At 43.8% G+C, this 25,049-nt stretch overlaps 1 protein-coding gene across 1 annotated transcript in view; it reads left to right on the forward strand.

The window, feature by feature from the left end:
* Window positions 1-25,049, forward strand: part of LOC135496801 (protein-S-isoprenylcysteine O-methyltransferase-like) — a 55,422-nt gene that overhangs the window by 835 nt on the left and 29,538 nt on the right. The gene's annotated exons all lie outside the window — the stretch shown is intronic.

Genomic DNA, 25,049 nt, shown 5'->3' on the forward strand with positions numbered 1-25,049 from the left:
TATCCGTAAACTATCATCGATCATGTCAAAGATATTTCGTTCTGTAAAAAGATTTTTCATATCAATTTTTTTTCGTTTAGTAAAGACATTTTTTATATACAGAAAAATGTTTATCACACAAATATTTTTATCAATATCATATCAGAATTTTTTTTCGTTCAGTAAAAACATTTTCATACCAGGAGCATGTGACCGCAAAAATTGATGACGTCACGTTTGGTACTACAGTAGAACCTCCCTTAGCGGACACCTCTCCGAAGCGGACACCTCTACATTACGGACACGTCCGGCCAGTCTCGATTTTTTCTAAGTCATTTCCAATAACAAAAACCTCTGTACGGCGGACACCTCTCTACTCCGAATTGCGGACAGGGCGATGGCCAATTTTTGGTCCAATTCCCTCCCAATTACGGACAGTAGGCAAAAACAATGGTTTCCCACGTGCGCTTGGAGAGTAAAGTAGGCCCGACAAATGTGATATTTGCGTAATTAATCAACGTAATTACCCCATGGCGTTGTGTTTTTGTATCCTGATTAAGCTGCGGTATTTGTTTTCTCATCTTTTTAACTAATCACGCAGGCCTATTGTGTCAACGGACACTCATAAATCCACGCGGTTTTGTCAGTGTTGCGGCAAATATGCGTTAGTAGAGAAATTATAAAAAAATAATTATTAATCAAAGGTGGCTGATGGACAGAAATTATGGTGTTTTTTCACACATTATGATATGTCGAGGAGATTTTGCAATAAAAGGGGCACATTTTACTAGAGAGATTATTCACTCTCTGAGTTCCAAAGTAGCTCACGTCATTCAACGCAACATCACAAGCAAATACCGATCAGCCAACAGGTTTAAAGTTTCTACGCTAGATGTCGACACAGAGAAAACCAAGACCTGCAAGGCGGGAACTTCAAATCCACCTATCAGTTGATTTGGCATAACCTCTCTATTGCAGACACCTGGGCCCAGTCCCATGGGTGTCCGTAATAGCGAGGTTGTACTGTATTTTCGTGTCGCAAAAGTGATTCCATGCTTCATATTGTAATCCTCCTGTATCATTCAATTCCTCCCGAAATCTAACTCATGTACCGGTAATATACATGGTATAAATGACACAAAGACGACATCCAGATGATGAAATACAATTCTTATTGTATCTCCTCGCGGCGAGACATTTTCGATTTTTAATTTTACGATCACGACCGCTACGCTACGAAAGTACCAAAACGCGACGTCAGCAAATTTTGTGGTCACGTGCTCCTGATGTGAAAAATATTTTACTGAACGAAAAATTTCTGATATGATAAAATATTTTTCCTAAACGAAAAATTTTCTATTATGAAAAAATATTTTTACAAAATGAAAAATTCTTATATGAAAAAATATTTTTGACTTGATATTTTTAAAGCTTTATGGGAAAATTTACGGATGAAAAGACGAAAACCAAGATGAAAAAACTTTAATTCTATGGTAGGCTCTTCAATTTTTTTATGATTTGATTTTTTTAAGTATTGAAAAAGGAGAATTTAGATCAAAAATTAAAGGTCCTGATGTTAAATTCGTGTTCTTATACGTACAAATGAAGTCCTGCATTTTTCTGCTTTGGCTTGCCATACCTATGTTCATACAATGTAACTAAATGTCTTACATATTTTGTCTGCATAGGCTACTCAGTTAGGCCCATAAAAAAAATCATTAGTTTATCATCCTTTCCATCAGACAAAAGTGACGAGGGAGGGCGCTTAAAAAAAAATTAATTTTTTCAAGCCGCAACATACAGTACATTCAACAATCATTATGAGGAATCCCGTCAGCGAGCTAGCTTCCTGATATCATTTACGCGGGAAGCCTTGGCGGGAATGGATGTGCATTGCGCAGTGGAATATGAGGGGAGGGACGGCCGTGTCTGCTTCCAGGCTACGAAGTAGGCTTAGTATTCTAGCCTATATAAAACGTATACATTTTGGATATCACAGGATGTCTGCTAACAAAATACTGTAACGCCGTCGGTGAAATTCAACAAAAAACGTATTTAAAAAAAATAATTTTTTTTTGGTGCGGGCCGATTTCGTCATGCGCGCGCACAGTGATGATAAACTAATAATTTTTTCATGGGGCCTTACATCTTTCCCTTTTAAAAAAAAGATAAATTCCTATCTATCTAAAGCCTTACAATGTCATTGTTGACGTAGTACACTTTTTTACCTGAACACAACAGAAACCAAATTACACCAAATGGTGATCAAAAGTCAATGATTCTGAAAGCTAAGTTTTAACAGCATTGAAAAATGCAGTGAACGGTTATATTATTAACTGTACTAAACACTATTAAACCAAAGTAGCACTCTATACTGGCTAAACCTTGCCTAAAAATGTCTCCAATGGTATCTAAAATTGTGTCCGATTATATCACGAATGTCTCACTGTTCTGTGATGACGGAAATGGAAATTACCAGCAGTTCCTTATGAAATATGAAACTCTAAACAAAACAGAACAGTCCAATATACTGTAAACTCTGATTTGAACGGTAGGTGATAAAGTATGGAATTAGTGAAACCTTGGAAACACTGATAAACCTTGGAAACACTCCTTAAAATGCATAAAAACATGAAATAATGCCATTCGAACCTAATGTGGTTACGAATCAACATTTGGAGCTTATTCTTACATGATCAGATCGGAATTTTATGGTAATCTAGAAATCTGTCGCATATCCGATTCAATAGTCTATATTTTAGAACAACCCAGTTGTACCTCGCCTCCAGTGTACAGTACTGATCTCCCAAATATGGGAAGACACGCCCACCACACACCCATAATATGGACCAATAGCGCTCCGCTTATAAATACGCCACCACCACGCGGGGCCTATTTGAACTACGGATCGGTCTGTTCATACAGGGTGATACAGAGAAAATTGGGGGCCTGTCATGCATTATGCATGGATAAGGTTGACGACTATGTCTAGGCCTAATTGTCTATGATTGACTGATATTTTATAACAAACGATGAATAAAAGAAGCCTAGTCATGTATGTTTAAGGAATTGAACCTACGGCGAGGGTTTGGACTGTATTTTAGCTCCACCCGAGAGTGTCTTGGTAACTCAACCAAGGTCCTCCGCCTCGGGTTCAATTTCTATTCTAAAATACCTCAAACTTAAAAAGATAGGCCACGAAATAACTTGAATATGTGCGAATTTGGCAAATTCCATCCATCGCCTGCCCGGAGCGCCGGTAGCGCCGTTGTTTACATTATGTTACGGCAGCGCGTATAGGAAGTCCGGATCGGCTCGCTCAAGTGATGCTAAAATCCGCGCAAATGGGCTATTTGGAGCGTTTTTCTCAGCAAATATGTGTAGTGCTCATTAAAAAACTTAGGGTGGTTGATGCTTCCTTGGCTGATTTGTGTTTGAAGCAGTGTTTTGAGAGCCTCAAACTTCTGAAGTGAGCTGTGTGCATGGTTTCCACATTTTAGTGCAACCCGAGGGAACTTTGGTAGAGCATCTTGGTTGCGTGTCCAAAACACTCCACTCTCAGAACGAGGCTTATGCATTTTCCATTTAAAAGTTGACTTTACGGTACCAAGGTATTTTAGAATTATTAGTATTACCGAAGTTTGCGGATGAAAATTTCCTTCGCCGTGAGCGATTTCTTACATCTTCCAGTACGCATCGAGGGATGCAGAGATCTTTGTGACGTCACCAGTTCTAAGCGGTTTTTTTATTCACGTGTGTGTTTGTCCTATGATCTCGTGAATCTAGTACCGAGCATAATACTTTATCGTCTATGGAATACAAAACAATCATAAAAACTAATTTTTGCTTCCATTGAAGAGAAATAAAATATTTTAACGACCACAGCGCATTGCCAATTGATGACGTCATCCTCCACATTAAAAATGTTGGCTTCTGAACTAACTGGCAAATTGCTATCAATAAAGTCAGCTGGGACGAGACTGTCAGGTGGGAGGGTATAAATCGTGGAAGGAACGCACCCGATTTCCCGCGCTATTTGCACAGTGATTCCATGGTTTACATTGAATATTACAAGGTTTATCAGTGTTTCCAAGGTTTCACTAATTCCATACTTTATCAACTACCGATTTGAACACAGTAGTACCGTATTTTCTGGATTATCCCCCGCACTGCCATATGACCCGCACCCCCTTTGACCATTACCTAAAGCCACGCAAGACCCGCACCTGATTATGACCCGCACTGCTCCAAGACCCGCATTCTCCAAAAATAGTAAGTCATTCATTGATGTTGACATCCTAGAACCGCCATGTTTTTTTTAATTGTTAACCAAAGTGGATCAATTCCAGCATGGCCGTAACTTGTTTTCCCTAGCGGAGACATCACAAACTATGCGATCATGGCGGAAATATTGGTTGAAAACAATGCGAAAACAATGGACATAGATCCTTATCAAGTAACCAGTTTGGTCCCCTTTTTTTTCTTTGGGGTTGGGGCTTATCCCTCTCAGAATCCACGCAAGACCCGCACCTTTATATTACCCGCACCCCCACTTTTTGGGCCTGTTTGAGGGCAAAAAGTAGCGGGTCATACACCGGAAAATACGGTACACAAAACATGACCAAATGAATTTCACAAACACTGAAAACAGTCTGTCTATAGGCAACTGTAGTAGTACTACATGTACTAGTAGTACACAAATTTACCCAGGATCTTTGTACCTGTCGGGTGGCACAACGTGTCTCCCACTTCTGGTAACAATTTGCGGAGTTGGCGCATATGTTTGGGTTAGGTTTTATCAAGGTGTAAATCTTTGGTGATTTACTTTCTCTTTCTACCATATACTTTTCGCCTAGGCCACCTAGCACAGCTTAAAGTAAAACAAAAGTTTATAATGGTATTAATCAGCATGTTGTTGATGAGGGATTAGCCACTCCAAAACGTGTTTCTGTTTGGCATTGTTTGTATTTCTGTCTCCAAGTAATTTATGTTGTTAGTAACTTGTTTTCTTGGGGAATCTCATATCATTGTATCTATACTATAATGCGCGTTGTGGCCGCTAAATAGGAGGCGATTTTTGTTTCAAAATTGGGCCGAGGAAATGCGTCGAATTCTTGCAACTTTTGGCTTCGTAGGTGTGGATCATAAGTAAGAGTGTCACTGAGGGTGTCATACGTCGAATATCTTGGTGGTTTTGGAATAAATAACAACTTTGTGGAGATGACGTAAATTGGAGAGCTCCAAGTAATCTCTTCCCCGAGAAGTCCATCAGTAATCTCTCTGCATTATTACCGTCACGAAAATTGCCGAGCCACCTCCCACTTCCGCGATCAACCAATCAGATGTCCTGTTCAAATGGTCACTTCCATGCGCGCATCATCCACCAATCAAAATCGACGTCAGTGATGCCATCATGCAAGATGGCGGCGCCCATCTCTGAAGGAAAAATGCTGCTTTTCCACCTCGAGACAGCCATTTATTCACAAATAGCTCATCTTAGGACACAGTGTACCCAACGGGAGACAAGATTTACGCACACACCGGTAACTTAAACCATCCTGGCGCTAATCGCTGGCTGATATCGAGTACATCACCAGTCTGCACCATCTTGGTTTTCCGAGAATTGGTTTAGCATTGTGGACGCCTGTACATCATGTACATGGTTACATAGTTCCGTTTTCAAGAAGTATTACACTCATGAAAAAAAGTCTTATTCACAAACCAGCAGCCCATTTACACCAAACCCACAACATACCAGCACCCACACAATCAGATTTTTATACCTCGAACAGCCCGCGCCTCGGGTATATGCTCGTATATACAATGATATGAGATTCACCAAGAAAACAAGTTACTAACAATATATGTACCGTATTTTCCGGTGTATGACCCGCTACTTTTTGCCCTCAAACAGGCCCAAAAAGTGGGGGTGCGGGTAATATAAAGGTGCGGGTCTTGCGTGGATTCTGAGAGGGATAAGCCCCAACCCCAAAGAAAAAAAAGGGGACCAAACTGGTTACTTGATAAGGATCTATGTCCATTGTTTTCGCATTGTTTTCAACCAATATTTCCGCCATGATCGCATAGTTTGTGATGTCTCCGCTAGGGAAAACAAGTTACGGCCATGCTGGAATTGATCCACTTTGGTTAACAATTAAAAAAAACATGGCGGTTCTAGGATGTCAACATCAATGAATGACTTACTATTTTTGGAGAATGCGGGTCTTGGAGCAGTGCGGGTCATAATCAGGTGCGGGTCTTGCGTGGCTTTAGGTAATGGTCAAAGGGGGTGCGGGTCATATGGCAGTGCGGGGGATAATCCAGAAAATACGGTATTCAGGTTTTGGACTCCAGACTGGAAACACACAAAACACACACTCACAGTTCTGGTTCTCCTATCTATTGTAATGTAACTATATGTGTGTGTTGTGTCATTCAAGATTTATCAAATTTATAAGAAGTGAAACACATTTCTTGACTCCAAGTGATTCACAGCTAGTCTTCCCCCTTCTTCCTCCCCCCCCCTCCATAATATAGGTCCATTGTTTTAGTTTCGGTTAGCCCGGGTGATTTTGAAGTATTGTTCACAGTAGGTTGTGACTCTGCAGTAGAGGCTGACTGTGGCACAGGGTCTGCGGTCAATGGCGTTTCCATTGAATTTGATTGTAGAATGTTATTGTCCGGCACTTTTAGTAAATGTCTACGGTTCCCACGGTACTGATATCCTCCCTCGGATGCCTGTACATAGTACGATCTTGGTTCGTCCACCTCCCTCACCACAACGGCAGGTTTATTGTATCCCTCGGTAGTCTGCATTCTATAATTCGTATGAAGAGCTAATTTTGTAACAACAAATCGGGTCGTTTATTACAGGCTCCAGTTAAGCCATATGGTGGCGCCCCTATTTTCATACAACATGTACAATGTAACTAAATGTCTTACATGTCTTGTCTACATACTCAGTTACAGTGGCAGTGCGCACGTCTTTGATTTAAACAACCAAAATTTTATATATCCTGCGAATGTGAATGTGACCCTGGGTCTAATCCCATGACAGCCACATTAAAAAAATTTCTGCCCCATTGTGCCCGGGTGTTTTCTTCTAAATTTTGTGAGAATATTTCATAATCTATTTTAAAAAACTGACTTTCACTCCAAAATAACAGACAATATCGCATACATCTTCTGTATATTATAAAAAAAAGTGTCAGATGTGTAAGATTTTCAACATAAGTTGTAAGTTATAGTTCCGTATACTGATTGCACTACATCGGCATGGGAGAAATGCCGTACGAATAAGCTAAAGATACGGGAATAGTGTGGACATGCGTTAAAGGACTCTTGTACCTTTAGCATTGTGACCTAGGGATTCAAGGGTCAAGGTCACAGAGGTCAAATGGCGTAATTTGAGTGTAACTGTGGTATGTTTCTTAACCGCTAAAGCTATGAACTTGAAATTTGGTAGACATTACTCCCTATGTCATGTAACCTATGACACTGAATTTCGGTCCGATCTGATTCTCGACTTGGCCACCAGGAGGCCAAAACTAAATAAAGGAAAAAGTGCAATATCACGCTTATTAGACCATATCCACAACTCCGTGGATATGGTCTATTGTTTTTACTGAGCCGATCGCCAGGACCCGAGGGATGTGGTTTTCGACACGTATCTCCGAAACTGCCGCACGGAACGATCTGAAATTTGGTTAGGTTACGTTTCATAACCTGCTGACGAACAACGTGTACTTTATTTTTGCAGCCGTTGCTTACTTTTTTAGTTTTCGGGTGATTTTTGATGAAAATCGCCGGTTCTGAACCGTTCCGGTAATAGCACTGCCTCCCGCGTTTTTACCGATTAGGCAAGTTGCTCAACGTTGATCTGTCCCAACCTGAAAAGGTGGGAGGATACCCGCTACATGGAAGAGCCAACAGACATTTCGTCTACGCATTCTAGACTGGGTGAGTGTGAATTTTTCGTGATTGTAATCGCCCTCAAATTTGTGTTGAAACACTGCATCAGACAAAATTAACTCATCAGAGGTCAAGAAAAGGATCTGAAGAATATATATTCGCTGTTAGTTTGGGTGATTATAGGGAGCACGTCCATCTTTTGAGGCAAACTTGTCATCCAAAAGTTTCCAGATCCCCGCAATGGCGGATATACATTCATCAAAAAAATTACGAATTCGGGCAAGTTTCATCAAACTGTGCGCCTTAAACACCTAAGAATGTCTCAAAATCACCCAGACTCTACACATGAGATATACCTTCACTGAAAATAATTGCTGAAACCTCGCTTAACGTGTCGCGAGTGCTGAAAGCAACAGTTTTGGAGATTGTTTTTCTGTACATCCTGCTCACTCCTGTAGAAATGTACAGTAAAGCACGTATACACGTGCAGTGTAAATGGACACACGAATGTATACACACCTTCTGAAAATATTGTCAGCAAAGGTGATAAGTGTTTGTTCTGAATTATGACAATGAAATTCATAGACTATTAGCAGGTAACAGTGTCTGTTGGTCTGAATAATGAATGATAAAACTTCTGGTGAAGTTAAAATATTTCCTCGCTCTGTTTTACAGCCTGACGGGGATGATCAGCATCTGTTCTGTTCTGCGACCGCATCAGTCACGGATATAGGAGCCTTGACCACGAGGAGCTGATGAGGCAAAGTCGTATAACTGTCTTAACCTTGACATCGGTGCAGTGCTGAATTTGCCGTCCGAAGACAAACCAGTATAATATTCCAGCCGTATTTCGTTCTTTTTCACTGTAATACTTTTACTTCAAAAAGACTGAATAAATAAACCTACTGTGGCAGTTAGTTTAAAAAGATATTATGCATGTTACGTTTTTAATCTTAGTTCTGATCGGTCATACCCCTTGGGCCTGGCCGTAACCTTGCATACTGGTTGTCTCGATGCCGTATGCTATGACCATGTATATATCTACTGGACTGGTTTGTTGCACCATACCAAAGGAATTAATTGAAAGATCAAGACTATTCCTTCACAATCTACACTAAAAAAGGATTGTTGCAACTAGTTACCCCTATGTTGTAATCATGCACAAACTGGCCTGACTCGTCACAACCTACACTTCAAAGGAATTCAATGTTCAACTCTCATTTATTGGTCGTCCCAACATTGGGAGCTTTCATCCCCACCAGCCATATCAGATGGTCAACTGGTTTCCCTCACTCGACCAGAAAACTCGTCAAAAGATACGAAAGATGTTGAGATTCAGATTACATTTGCTTGTTGTCTGCTGGATTCTGACCATCCATATGCTGAGTTGTTGCAGTCCCAGAACCATCGCTATTTCTAGTATTTATGATGCACCTACTGTCACAACCTAATTCAGCTGGTTATTCAGGGTTATTTGCCTCTGATTTATCTGGTTATATCCTGGTGCAAGCCTAATTTCTCAACATGACAAAATACTTTCACCAGGGATATGGTCTGCAATTTGCTGTTAGGCGAATTGCCCAATACTAGTTAATACCTTGTTTTCGATGATATTCTTAGGGTAGGTACTCCAAGCAACGATGCATCATTTGTTGTACCGACTTTGGTTTGACCTATATACCATACACGTAGCATGTTTCTTAACCAGGATGAATTCCTAACCACCAAATATCTATATGGTGAGCACAATGGCCGTGGACAACTTGAAGAGGAGATAGTAGTAGTACCCTTCATCAGAAAGTCGAATTACATCAATTGGTCAAGTTTTAAGAAATCTACATGACTTTCAATAATTTGTATCAATCTCATAAGTTTCATTAAAATTTACGTATCAAAAAATCGTTCTTACATATCAAAAAGACTGTTCGCGATGGAAACAAAAAATCAGTCAAATTTTTTGGCCAAGTTATTTAGTTCGTCTGTCCCCAGGATAATGGACCATGGTTTCGGTTTTTGCATTTTACCACTTTAAATGAGTGAAAAAAACCCGAGAGTTTTGTTATTTCTGGACCTGTGTGAATAACCCCTAAATGATAATTAATAACTTTCCTAATTACAAAGCTATGAATCCCATATTTTTATGGGTAATGGAAGAGTACTGGTGCTTTACAGGGGAAAAAATAAGGATTACTAAGCATTCTTTTTTAGGAAAATTACAAATGAGTACTTAAAAAAAACCAATCTCTTGAATTTAAAAAAAAAGCCAAAAACATCGTTGTTAATTGTTCGGACCGTTAATATCAAAATTTCTTATTGAAACTTTTTTCAGTTACAGCCCAAAGAATGAAATGAGAGACCATCGTTACCGATTTTTTAATTCCCCCACCGCACTTTTATCATGGCTTTCTTTCACACTGATTGCCACAAATAAATTGAATCCCCCAAACATCATTGTCTCTGGTGATGGTTTTGTTCCTGCATGCCATCAGGACCTGTCCTGGTAACCTTTTCGGAGTTTCTTTTTTGCATAAGACTGGACAACCTACCCGCTGGATCTCTCAACACTCAAAACTATCCCCAACCCCCAATGCATTATAGTAATTTCAGGTGAGATTTACCCTTGAAAACCCTTGAAAAACATAACCATATACCCCTGAAATATACTTTTAAAAAATATCTTGGTAGGTGTATGAACCCTGGTTAGTAAATCGGTCAAAATAACTATTTTTTTAGTGAGCCGAAAATGTGTTTTGTTTTCCTCTGTATTTTCCGCCATTTTGGTTGTGGCGGCAATGATGATGATAACAAAGCAGTAGTTTTGTCAACAGCTTTAATCCATTTTATGTCCATCATATTCTGCTGCGGCTTTCAAATCTAATGATCAAACCAAGGAGAAATAATTGATGTAGGCCGTAGCCATATTCGCACATTGAATTTTATGTGATTCATACTCTACCCAGGTCAGACTTTTGCATGTGTACTCTTATCGGACACACCCGAGGAAAAATTAATCTATTTATAATAGAAAAATGATTAGCTAGTTCACGTAGCTACACCTAGGCATCGCACCAATACAGCAGGGTTCGTACGCGACCTGGAAATCCTGGTATATCATGGAAATTTTGAAATCCTTTTTCCATGTCTGGAATATCCTTGAATTCTATGATGTTGTAGAAATTTCCTGGAAAGTCCTGGAAATCTAATAAGGCGCTGTTAAAAACACCTTTTGAGTCTTTAATTTCTTCGTTAGTTGTCTTTTTATAATGCCTGGCATTCTTATCAGTTCAAAAACATATCGTTGCTTTGCGTCACAATGCATAAACCATACTGGTTGGGAGAACCTAGCCAATAATAAATGAACATTGCTTCGATTGTATGAAAAGGTGATTTTTATTCACTACAACAAATATTCGACTTAACTCTCACTACTGCTGTGTCCAGGTTATCAATATTATTGTCAATATCATGATATCATATGACTGTGTCAGTTACCACAAACATATGACTGTGTCAGTTACCACAAACATATTTTTTGATCTAATAAATTGTTCATATGTTCATATATTTTCTTTCTTGTGAATGTCGCTTAACGCACTAGCCAATTTGCTTTAAACATCTGTGGATGGCTTCAAAATGACCTGGAATTTCATTAAAAAGTGGTCTGGAATAGCATGGAATAGCATGGAATTTTGTGAGCTTTTTGGTGTATGAACCCTGTACAGGCTCTGCCTCGTGAAAGCCGCCATTACTCAGTACTTTTTCCTCGGCGCATTTTTGCACAATTTTGCCGAGTTTCTCCCGTTTATTAGAGCCTGTTCTAGTTTAAGAAGGACCTCCCGGGGACACCTTTCGGTAGAAGATTATCTCTGGACGCGGGTGAGATCGCTCTTTTTTTTATTTCCTCCCCGTTTTTTATCTTTGTGAGTGGTTTTTATCCACTTCTCAAATTATTCCAGTATCTTCCCGGGCTTCTGGTCACGTGACCCAAAAAATAAAAAGTTCACCCTGCTGCATAGCTGTGGTATATATAATTATTGTATATTATCAGATTTTATTAGGATGGTTTTATTCCAGTCCTTCTTTAATAAGAACCCCAGAGAAAGAACAAGAAACGACGATAATAAAATATGATAATATACAATAATTATACGGTTTCCCCTATGTCTCCTGGCCCTCCTTCCCTTCCGGGTTGGTGATGGCCCAGTGTCTGGTGTGTCGGGGATTCATAGTCCCCACCCTGTTCCTTCCCCGGGTCAGGGTACTGACAAGTCAGTCCCTGTTGGGTCGGACTGTTCCGCCCCCGGGATGACTTCTCCTTCTCCCGGAAGTTGAAGAAGTCTGTGCGGAGAGGGCCTAGAAAGCCTGGTCGGGGGAAGTCTTCGTCTCTCCCCTCCTTTTCCTCCGCCGGGACCCTGCTCTTCAGCGGCGAGGTCCCTGGGGCTATGAAGAGGTTTTGCCCTCACCTGACCCGTCCCCAAGGCTGGGAACCTCCCCTTTGGGGGTGTGCCCCCTGTGGAGATCTTGTCATTGAGCATCGGTGCCCCTGTCTCGGGGATGCTCCGTGAGACTTTCTCCGCCCCCCTTCTTCGGCAGGCAGGACTCCCGTTGGCACTCTGGACGCTTTACGTCCCGATCCCTCGGGCGGCGCGGATCAGGGTTTGGAGTCGGAGCAGGCATTTTATGACCTCAAACTCTCCAATGTTGAGACCCCTGGATCCGCTCCCGGCCTATCCAGGCCGGTGAGCAGCGCCTCCCTGGGTATTGAGCCATCTGTCCTCACAGATGTGCTCCCCCGTCCCCCTCCGGGGCTTTTGATGGGGTTGCGACCGCTCTCATCCTTGGGCGTAACTGGCACCGCCAGTCCCCTCCCTTCGTCTGCGGTTGCCCCAGGGGACCACCATCCCTTCCCTCCCTAGGGACGACGGTCCCTCCTTTGGCGTCCCCTAGTGGTGCAGGGCCGCGGTTCACCGCCCTGTCCCTGCCGGGAGGTGTCCTGCCTGGTATAGGCAAGGGCTTGGTGAGGGCGCATTATGCGCGGGCGAGGGATCCACGTGTCCCCCCCCCCCGCCTTGGGTACGGTTAGGCAAACCGTTTCACCGGTACGCCCCCACCCTGTCCCGTCTGGTCATGCTGGGGTTTAGGACAGGTCGGTTTCACAGACTCGCTCCCATCCCCCCTCTCCCATTCCTGCCAATTGGGAGACCATTCGGGACCCTCGTCCGAAATCATCCGCTGGCCTTACGGCTGATCAGAGGCAGATGATTCAGCGCCTCAAGGACCACCTGGAGTTTAAAAATTTCCAGGACAGCTTAGGTGCCCAGATACAGTCGGACCGCCTCACGGAGACTACTTCGGCTCCTAAGGCCGCCCCCCACCCGCGGTCCTCTTCTTGGTCTGCGGGCAGGTATATCGTCAGGCGGAGAATCGACGCCCCCGAGGCTCCTTGGCCCCTCGTGGGTCCTCGTCCTCACGGGGCTCCTCTTCCTTTTGTGCCCCAGGGCAGGCAGAGACTGAGGCTCCCTCCCGCTGCTCCAAGCGCCACCGCTCCTCAGGTAGGGGCGGGGGCGGCGGGCAGCCCAAGCGACCCTTCCAAGGTAAGAGGGGTCGCGGGGGCAAGCACAAGTGACTTTTTAGTCTGTCCTCCTGCGCCTACAGGTGGTGCCCCCGCGGATGGCGCCGTGGGGGGCAGGCTGTGCCATTTCGCGGCATTTTGGGATCAGTGGTGTCAAAAGGACTCCCCCGTACCGGACATGCTCCGCCACGGTGTCCGCTTGGACTTTTCTCATCCCCCCGACGACGAAAATCCCCATCCCGCTCGTCCCCCCTCTAAACCCTGCCAGGGCTCTAGCCCTGCGCACAGAGGTTCTCTCCGTCCTCCAGAAGGAGGCTGTGAATGTGGTGGACAATCATTCCTCCCCAGGCTTTTACAGCCACATTTTCTTGGTCCCCAAGAGGTCGGGGAAGTGGAGACTGGTCATCGATCTCTCCAGCTTGAACCAGTTCCTTCGGGTGCCCAGCTTCAAGATGGAGACAACCAGATCGGTAGCAGCTGCGGTTCAGCCCAACGATTGGGCAATCTCGCTGGATCTTCAGGACGCGTATTTTCACGTTCCTATCAATCCAGATTTTCAACCCTTCCTTCGGTTTTACTTCGAGGGAAAGGTCTATCAGTTCCAGGCCTTTCCTTTCGGCCTGGCTTCCGTGCCGCTTATTTTCACAACAGACGTCAAGGCGTTCGCCGCGCCTTTTCACGCCATGGGCTTCAAGCTCCATTGCTATCTCGACGACTGGCTGCTTCATTACCAGGCTCTTTGCCGTCTGGGAAAGCAGGCAAAGTTCCTGCTTCAGACAACCAGGCGAGCGGGGTGGCTCTTAAATTTAGACAAGTCCAAGCTAGTACCATTTCTGGACAATGTCTTCGTGGGTGTGCGCTTTTGCACACGAGAGGGCCTCATGTCCCCCCCTCCAGACCGGATCCTCAAGATCCTATCCCTGGTTGGGGTATTTTGCCGTCAAGACAGCGTCTCAGCTTGACAGTTTCCTTCTCTGCAGGGCCTGCTCAATTCGGCGGTGGACTAGTTCCCTCTCGGTCGCCTGTACATACGCCCCCTTTAGCTTCTCCTCCTCTTGAGTTAGCGTCCCTTTTCGGACCCTCTCGATCGTCAATTTTCGATCCCGAATTCTCTCCTGGAGGAAGTCTGGAAGTTCTGGGGGTCCGAGACGGAGCTCCTCGGAGGCGGAGTGCAGCTCGGTCCTCTCTCCCCTCAGATGTCCCTGTTCACGGACGCCTCCCTCTATGGCTGGGGCGCACATCTGAATGAAGGGGACCTGACCACCAAGGGCACGTGGTCAGCGGAGGATTCACATCTCTCAATCAATATTCTCGAGATGCAGGCTGTCATCCTGGTGGTGAGGGCCTTCACGTTTCGGTTAAGGGGTCACAGGGTTTCTTTCTTCTCCGACAATTCGACAGTGGTCGCTTATATCCGGAGACAAGAGGGGACGAGGTCCGACACTTTGTGTCGCCTCACTTGGGAGCTCCTGCAGCGTTGTCGCCGCTTGGACATTCAGCTCCTCCCCGTCACATCCCAGGCAAGAGGAACATCCTTCCCGACGCCCTTTCCAGGGCGGATCGTCTGGTCCAGACGGAAAGGACCCTTCACCACGAAGCGGTCTCCCACCTAGCGGGGATGTGGGACGCCCCGGTTGTAGACTTGTTCGCGACTCGGCTAAGCAAGGGATTCGCCCTGTATTATTCGCCTCTTCCAGACGAGGAGGCCTTGGGAGTGGACAGCCTGTTGGCCTCCTGGGACGGCCTGAATGCTTATGCGTTCCCGCCAATCCCTCTGTTGCTTCCGGTACAAAACAAAGTGGCCAGTTCTTGAGTCGGAGTTTGTCTGATAGCCCCGTGCTGGCTGAACCAGGCTTGGTTCCTGGTCCTTCTGGAGCTCCTAACAGACCACCCCCGCCGTCTGCCGGGGTGGGACCGTCTGTTGTATCACCCGATCGACCGGGTCTTTCATCAAGACCCTTCTTTCTACAGGCTTCACGCCTGGTGACTATCGGGTGTTTCCTCCGAGAGAGAGGCTTTTCGTAAGACGTTATCTGTAAAGTCGCTCAGCCTCAGAGACAGTCTACCCTTGCTTCATACGACAGCAAGTGGGATGTCTTTCGAGACTGGTGTAGGGAGCACGGAGTTTCTTCGGTCGCTCCCTCTCTTCCCAACTTCCTCGACTTCTTGAATTTCTTATTCTCAGTTTGGAAGTTTACAGTTCAGGGGGTGAAGGGCTATCGCTCTGCCATTTCGGTCACTTTAAAGTTGATCGATTCCTGGCAACCGTCTTGGGATGACGCTGTCATCTTTGCCTAACAATATGTCTCTGGGGCGTCCTCGTTCCATTCTGCGTACCACCAAATGGGATCTCTTGGTGGTGCTTAGGGCTCTCATGAAGTTTCCGTTTGAGCCTATGCACCAGGCTGATTTTAAACATCTGACCTTTAAGAACGTTTTTCTCGTGGCTTTGGCCACGGCGCAGAGACGGTCCGAGCTCCATGCCTTAGCCTTTGATAGATTGGTTTTTAATGAGAGGGGCGCTGTCCTAGAATTTGTCCCAGGTTTTCTTCCAAAGAACCAGGCGCCGCACACCTTCAGGCGCCCGGTTTTCATCCCCTCCTTGTCTGCTACGGTCTCTTGGGATCTCCCGGACATTGAAGTTCTATGTTGATAAGACCAAGGAACCTGCTGTTCACCTCGGCAGGAAGCGCCTCTTTGTGTCTTATCAAGAGGGGTTTACTAGGGAGATAGACGTTGCTACGGTCGCTAGGTGGTTAGTGGCCACCATCTGGCTGGCCTATTCTATGACTCTCGTTTCTCCAGAGTTCGCCGCCTGGGCGTCATAACGGCCCACGAGATTCGTGCCATCTCTACTTCTTGGGCCGAGTATAAGGGAGTGGCGCTAAACGAGGTTTTAGATGCGGCTACGTGGAGTTCCCACTATACCTTCTCCCAGTATTATATGCGCGATTGTTCCGCGTTAACAGACGTTATGCTGTCTCTCGGTCCAATTGTTGCAGCTAAGCACGTGGTCTAGGTGTTTCCCTGCCTAGTCCACTCGTCGAAATTTCTCTCTTTCTCGGTGTCTTCCTCCCCCTGAGTCTCAGAAGAGTGGGGGGGGGGGCATAGATATTTGTCCGGGCTGTCATGCCCGCACATTCACCCCGTCTGGGTGTCTTAGGGTTAAGCCACCTAAGATTGGGGAGTTATTCCGTGGGTCCCTTTTTTGGGGTTCCCCGTATTTTGAATCGCAGCATTTCTTGTAATTCCACAGTGTACGAAATGTGCTGAGGTTTTTCCCTCTTCTCTAGGAGGGGTGGGGTTCCTAGTTTGGCTCGCCTTTGTTTTTTCTCAAAGGGTCTTTTGGCCATTAGCCCGGGTTGCCACCATGCTTATTTTTCTGGGTTCCCTTGGTCTCACCCGTTAGGTTCTGCTATGCGGCTCTGGAGACAGTTCACTTCACTACACGTCACTGTTTACCCACCTTCCAGAGTTGTTGGTATTCGATGCAAAAGTCTGACCTGGGAAGAGTATCCGCCCTGCCTGTCCCCACAGCAACGGGACTTACTCTGGCGCTCAAGTAATAAGTACTGAGCAATGGCGGCTTTCACGAGGCAGAGGCTGTATTGGGGCACCGCCTAGGTGTAGCTAAATGAAGTAGCTAATCATTTTTCTATTATAAATAGATTAATTATTCCTTGGGTGTGTCCGATAAGAGTACACATGCAAAAGTCTGACCTGGGTAGGTATGAACTAATAAAATGACACTTCCACAGGAAATGGAAAAACTTCATTTCTCAGAAAAAAAATCTGCATTGATCTTCCTATATATGTCACGGTACATGGTAAGAAAATCAACAACATGTTACAAGTGTTGGCATGGTACATTCTATACATGCAAATTCAACTTAACACATTCAGCGCTGGTGTTTCACCCCCTTTCAGACCCACAGAAGAAAAAAAGTATAAGAGCTGGCTGCGTAAGGTCTTTTGCAGTAACTTCTCCAAGACGAGGTCTTCTTGAATCAATAGAGTTATATAAGCTACACTCCTTTACTATATATCACATTTTGGTTGAAAAATGCCCAAAATGACCCCCTTTTCCAACACCCCCGACCCCCCCCCCCCTATAAATTTCCAGTGTCGGAACAGCTTTATTTTGTTATTCAGAGGTTTTCTCTTTTAAGTTTCTACCTTGCCCTAAAGATGGCGATGGCGTAGTTCTTTCATGAAGTCCATGAGACTCCGATAACCATCTCAAAGAGGGGGGATTTGGGCCATGTAGATCTACGTTGTTCGGCGCTGAAGGTGTTAATGAAGAAATTTTAGACTGAACCCTTCCCCATACAAACCTCTAGACCATTGCTGCTCCTCACAACAACTGTGATGATTGTATCTGTCGTCACCAACAGAACCAAGGGAGGTCCAAAATTGCCCAGAAAAAGGCTTGTTTTTGATGTGCAGTCTCAATCAAAAGAGAATGTACACTGGCAAATGTTTGAAGGTGACTTTGCACGGGATAGCCAAACGTTCCAAAGGATAGTCATTCATCGTCCTTAACAGTGTCTCGTGTCTTTTCAAGACTGGTGCCTGGTGCATCCAAACATGTACAGCTGATGATGTTTCCGTCAAACGAGGCCCTCTGCATTGATCACTGGTCGAAGGTTATCACAACAAAAAGCTGAATTACCTCCTCTTTATGACGTTGTAGATTCGGTCATTAACCCGTAGCCGGCCAACCAGATTGAGCCCTTTGCTAAAGTGCAACCTGAAATAGGACACTTGAGTAAATTTAAAATGTTTCAAAGCAGGAATAATTGAGTTGCTTGGAAAGAAGGAGAAATAATACCAGTGCTTTCATCGTTGTCTGAGTATGTGCACCTGGACATTTGGTAAATTGTTTGTGTAGTTTCCTATGCTTCCAAGAACTGTTTTCTTTATAGGTGTAAAGCATGTTCTGATATCTAAGCAATCACACTGACCCTTCTCCTCCTTTGCTACTACTTAGACCTGTGATGACCCAGGTGTTATTTTATAAATATCTATATCATAATACTATAAGGCGGCTCGCTAAAGTGCCATTTGGGGGTAGTGTTCTGTCTCGAAATTTTGCACGTTTGCAGGTGATATGTTATCCTGATGCAACGTTATGTTTATTCTCGGAAATTTACTTCAGCGGAGCAGTAATGAGGGATTTTTAATCGGACACTGTCAATTCTCCTTACCACTCACAGAAGCCGAGTCATTGCTGTTTAGTTATGCAGGGGCTTAATCAATTACCTTCACTCCCTGTGGGGTGGCCAACATTACCTGTTGAACAGCTGGCTGTAGGGGGATGATTGGAACAGCCTGTACCTGTCGACCTGCTGAACTAAGGTTAATGTTATTTTCAATCCACGATTGCAGGTCACCTGATCTTCGAGATTTCGCGAGGAAAGAAATTGTAAACAAACGTATGTGTCCAGTTCAAATGTAAACAAAAATGTATTTTTGGTACTTTTGGTTGCTTGACTTTGGTTTTCCTGCAGTAAGGAGCTGGGGTCAAATTGGTGGTCTATTGTCTATGGGTGCTGTGTTAGCCAGAGCTAGCCCTTGATTATGAAGGGATTTTCAAATGATTAAGGTTAGGCCTACCATGGTCTGTTTATGTGCTCACCACAGCTTTCAATACTTGATGTATCTGAAGAGGCACTCTGAACTTGGCATGGCCTTATCAAGGAGCTGCTCACGGTGCTGAACTTCTAGCTTGCCTGTCGAGTAAGTGCCTTGCCCGAGACCTTAGTAGTGATAGTGCAATTGGTTCGAGCCATTTGGAGGCCGACATTAGATTTTCATTGCAATTCAATCTATCCAAGGTATAGCCCATTTGAACCTGCCTGCGCTACGGGTACAATGCTAGTAAAGCAATAATTGCCATACTTACAAAGCCTTGTTCTTTTGGGTCCTTGAAATGATATTGATTGATTGGTAGCACTCCAATGGGTGTACCCCCATTTCGCCTACACCCATTTCGCCTACATTTACACCAAACCCACAACATACCAGCACCCACACAATCCGATTTTTATACCTCGAACAGCCCGCGCCTTGGGTATATGCTAGTCTTATAAATTGAAGTTTTATAAATGTAACCGCAAAGAGCATGGGTTACGTCGAAGCTGATATGAACAAGATATTGTGTCCAGGACGGACCTGTGTGTAGACTGTTTGAGCATTGGACCAAATAATAAACTTGAGAGAGATCATACTTAATTTGTTTTCTTTCTTGATCACGACCCTGTAATGACCATTTGTAAAGCCATTTTCAAATTTCACCATTTACTCGCCTGACTGTCTGGAATGTCATATCCAAATTTCAGATTCACAACCCGAAGCATTATTTGATGCGAGGCGGTCAAACTGTGACAATTTAACTGCAAAAAGGCTTAAAAAATCAATGGTGGTCTTGTCTCAAGAGGCCGGGTTGGAATGATAAAGTATGGTAAAGTTTAACTGGGAAATATGCTATAATATGAAGGAAAAAAACCAAGATCAACAATTCGTAAAATTGTTCAAATGTCCAGCGCACACCACTCTTTTCCTTTTTAGTAGGCGAAATGGTGAGTAGGCGTAATGGTGAGAAGGCGAAATGGTGAGTAGGCAAAATGGTGAGTAGGCAAAATGGTGAATAGGCGAAGTGGGTGTAGGCAAAATGGTGAATAGGCAAAATGGGTGTAGGCGAAATGGGGGTAGGCGGAATGGGGGTAGGCGAAATGGGTAATAGGCGAAATGGGTGTAGGTGAAGTGGGTGTAGGCGAAATGGTGAATAGGCAAAATGGGTGTAGGCGAAATGGGGTAGGCGGAATGGGGGTAGGTGAAATGGGTACACCTTTGATACATTTTTAGCTCGTCCAGTCTTGTCCGTCGTCCGAACGTCCGTCATCCGTCAACAATAGGGACACGTTTGCTCATTATTGAGTCTAAAAAGTTGAAACTTGGTGTCAGGATGTCTCATGACAACATGACTTGAGACAAAAAAATCATCGCCATTTGACCTACTTTCTGGGCTCCAGGTGGCCATCTTTGAAAACCTTACTTTGTCAATATCTTATGAACACACCTATTGGGCATCTGTACATATTAACAAAAACTCGGGTCAATGTGACCTACTTTACAAGTGTAAGTAGGTCAGGTCATAGAACTCAATGTCAGTTATATCAAGAAACCTTCTCTGTGTAATCCTCAAAGGTGCATCATTGATCGATATGATCAAGATTGACATAGGGCGTATAATATTTTGACCTAGGCCTAGTTTCCGAGGTCAGAAACTCTAAAATTCTACTGAAGTTGATATGTTTCACTACTATTTGTCTGAGATTCTTCAAATTTTAAATGGAGACACCTATTGGGGATCTGTAGGAGTTGACCCAATTTATGTCAGTTGTAACCTAGTTTATCAATTTCACAGAGGTCAAACTCTAAAAGTGTCATTGACAGTGCCACATTTGTCAAATCTAAAAGTCATTTCATCCGCAACTAAATGATTCCCAGGTGACCAAAATGACCCCAGGACATTTCAATTATTATGAATAATGGCTTTTATCGGCATTCGAAATGAAACAATGCTCTGCTACCAAATGTTCTTTTGAACCTCAAAAGCTGATAACGATATGGTTGGATATGAAATATTGGAGTATATATTTGGGTGAATTGCCCTGAATCATCGATACAGCAAGACTTAACAGGATGCTACAATGTATTTTAAAGATGGGTGACACAGCAACCAGTTAGCTGGTGATCTAGTGGTCAGTAGGAGTTTGTGAGTTGTTGTCAAGTGATCTTCTCCCGAACAGTACCTTTTTGGCTCACCGTCTAGGTGAGTCTATACAATACCGCAGTGTCCGTCTTCGTATCCTATTTCAAAAACAGCAGCACGTTTGTTAACCGCTAGGGCTATGAACTTGAAACTTTGTACACAGGGCCCCTCAGGTCAGGCGACCTCTGACAATGAATTTCAGTTCGATCTGATTCCTAACTTGGCCACCAGTCAGCCAGAAGTGGAAACCTAAAAAGTGTGATATCTCTCTTATGAGTGACCCATTTTCAATAAAATTTTTGTGGTAGGTACTCCTAGCAAGGATTCATCACATATCATATGGGTTTTTGATTTGACCTAGTTTTCATGGTCACAGAGGTCAAATGGTGTAATTTGTCCGTTTGAGTGTAAACTATGGCACGTTTCTTAACCGCTAAAGCGCAGACACCGCATATAACCGCAGACACCAAATTTCTGACCTGATTCTTCACTTGGCCACCAGGGGGCTAAAACTGAAAAAGGTAAAAAGTGCAATATCTTGCTAATTAGTAACTTCTTTTCGATGAAATTATTATGGTAGGTACTCCTAGCAAGGATACATCAAATATCGTATGGGTTTTTGATTTGACTATATTTTCAAAGTCACAGAGGTCAAATGGTGTAAATTGGCTGTTTGGGTGTAACTATGGCACGTTTCTTAACCGCTAAAGCTATGAACTTGAAATATGGTACACATGACTCCCTTGTCATGTAACCTCTGACAATGAATTTCGGTCGGATCTGATTCTTGACTTGGCCACCAGGGGGCCATAAATGGAAACCTAAAAAGTGTAATATCTCTCTTATGAGTGACTCGTTTTTGATAAAATTTTGATGGTAGGCTATCCTAGTCAGGATACATCACATATCATACAAGTAGACTGAATTTCAGGGTTATTGAAGAGTGTCTATGTCACATGGATATTGGTTGACATATGTTTAACAATTTAGGAGTACTAGGACTTTGTTGGATGGCGACCTGGTGGCCATATTTGTCATGGAGTTTGACTGAAAATTAGAGATATTGATAAGAGTACATAGATACATAATCACATGAAGTTTGGTTACAATCCAATCATTAGTTTCAGGGTAATAGGACTTTGTTTAATTTTCAAGATGGCCACCTAGTGGCCATATTGGTAAATGGCTTTGACTGAAAATCTGGGATGTTGTAGAGAGTACATAGATATACAACTACGTGAAATTTGGTTGCAATCCAACTTTGTTTAATTTTCGAGATGGCCGCCTAGTGGCCATATTTGAGGTCCGAGTGAGCCAAATATTTGGGGAAGGATAGAGGGTCCCTAGATATACATGTCCTCACAAGTTTAGAACCTTCTAGCTCAAATAGAAACAAAACGTGCCACCTATCGGTGATTTTGTGAACTTTGACCTCTGTGACCTTGAAAAGTAGGTCAAATCAAAAACCTGGGTGATATGTCATTTAACCTTATTAGATACACCCACCATAACAATTTCGTCACTCTACGTACAACCATTAGCTTCAAAAAGGCAAAAAACAAATTTTCCAAGATGGCAGCCTGGAGGGCAGAAAGTAGGTCATATTGCGAAAAAGAAAAATAGGTCTGGGCATATTGCCCAAAGCTACCATCACACCAAGTTTTAGCCATCTAGCCCTAGCAGTGACAAAACGTGCTCCGCTAACAGAAGACGGACGCCACGGTATCGTATAAGCTCTCCTGTGGTGAGCTCAAAAGGGAAAAACTGCAATATCTCGCTTATTAGTGACTTGTTTTTGATGATATTCTTATGATACTTACTCCAAGCAACGATACGTCAGATGTCATACAGACTTTGGTTTGACCTATATACTATACATGTACAATGTTTGTTAACCAGGATGAATTCCAAAGCACCAGAAATCTATACGGTGAGCACAATGGCCCCTGGCCGTTTCATTTTGTGACTAAAATCAATATTAATATCATGTCTACATCTCCTACTATACCATCTTCAAGTGCTCAAGCTCAGTAAATTCTATTCAAGCAATCCGCTCCCACAATGTCCACAGCCTTGTTATATCTCACGGTGAATTGGTATGGCTGTAACAGCAATGACCACCTCATCAGTCTCGAGTTCGACGCACACTTCTGTAGCAGGAACTGCAGTGGTTGATGGTCGGTCTCAAGGGTGAACTCTCCACCGTAAAGGTACCTCTGGAACTTGGAGATTCACGATACATTTGGGTAACACTCTTTTGAATCGTTGAGTTGTTAATCTCCCTTGGCAGCAACTTCTTGCTGGTGTACGCTACTGGCCACAACACTCCTCCATCTTCCTGATGCAGGATTGCGCCTGACGCTCGGTCGGATGCATCAGTCCTGATGACAAACCTTTTTATCCATATCAGGATGTCGAAGAATTGGACTGATCAAGATTATGGTCTTTAAATTGGCGAAAGCCCTGTCTTGTACATCTCCCAACAGGATTCTTGTTGGCAACCATTTTTTTCGTGAGGTGAGTCAATGGTAGCGCAATCTCTGCGAAGTTGGGATGAACTTGCGGTAAAACCCAATCAACCTGAGGAAGGCCCTCACCTCTTGCTTCGTAGCTGGTACTGGAGCTTCCCTGATCGCTTTGATCTTGTCCATATTCGGCTGCTGCACATTACCACCGACTTCATGTCCGAAACAGTCTAGGCGCTCTAACTCGATGAAACATTTGAAGGTTTCGCAGTCAGATGCCCATCGCGGAATCTTGTCAAAAAGCCACGCATGGTTCCCAGATGGTCCACCCAGTGTACAGTCCCAAGAATAGTGTCATCGATGAAGTTGTTTGCATCCTTAAGTCTTCATCGGATCTCTGATAATACGTTTGATTGAAAGTTAATTTTGTGATAAATCCAAAAAGGGTTTTTACCTTTGCTTTAGACGAAGTTTTCAACAACCTCAGCAGTTGCCTTCTTCAGGTCTTCTGTTGAGTAGTTGAACTACTCAGTAGTTCCCAGTGGCAGCAAAGATGGCAACACTGGAAAAGTTCTTGCTGTTACTTTTTCTTCTGGGGCCCCACCTAGGGGCTGAGGCGGTACTCCATACTCCCAACTACTTCCGTGACAACAAATGGGCCCTTCCACTGCATCAACAGCTTATGAGATTTGGTTGAAAGAAGCACAAGGACTTTGTCACCGACTTTCATCCTTCTAAGTTTCGCCTTGCGATCGTAGTACGCCTTGTACTTCCCTGCTGATTTCGTCAATTGCCCAGTTACAAGTCTCCTTACGTCTTTCACATAAAGAACATACTGGTGGGTGGTTTTGATATTTGGGTCGACTTCTTCCTTGGTCGAAAACTCCTTGAGTATCGCCATAGGGCCTCGCACGGATCTACCACACAGTAGTTCAAATGGTACAAATCCCAGCGTCACCTGAGGAGCTTCCTGATACACAAATAAGACTGCATTTAGATTGCGGTCCCAGTCCTTTGGTCTCTCTGCACACATCCTACATATCATCTGTCTGAGTGTACCATTAAATTTCTCCATGAGACCATTGCAAATCGGTTGGTACAGGGTACTGTTCAACCTGGAGAAGGACAACAGACGACCATCCACTAGTGGGAGGCTTTTTCCAACTTATTTACAGTTTGAGAAGACCTAGTTTTTTTCACAGGTTTATGGAAATCTGACCTTTTAGACAAAGTCGGAGAAGTCAGGAAAAAGTTAGAGAAACCGTTAATAAGTCGGAAAAAGCCACCAACTAGTGATCAGATCAGATGTGAACTGCGTCCCTAAATCAGTCAATATCTCTGGTGG

The sequence above is a fragment of the Lineus longissimus genome, chromosome 12 (genome assembly GCF_910592395.1).
Source record: "Lineus longissimus chromosome 12, tnLinLong1.2, whole genome shotgun sequence".
In the NCBI taxonomy this organism is placed as follows: Eukaryota; Metazoa; Nemertea; class Pilidiophora; order Heteronemertea; family Lineidae; genus Lineus; species Lineus longissimus.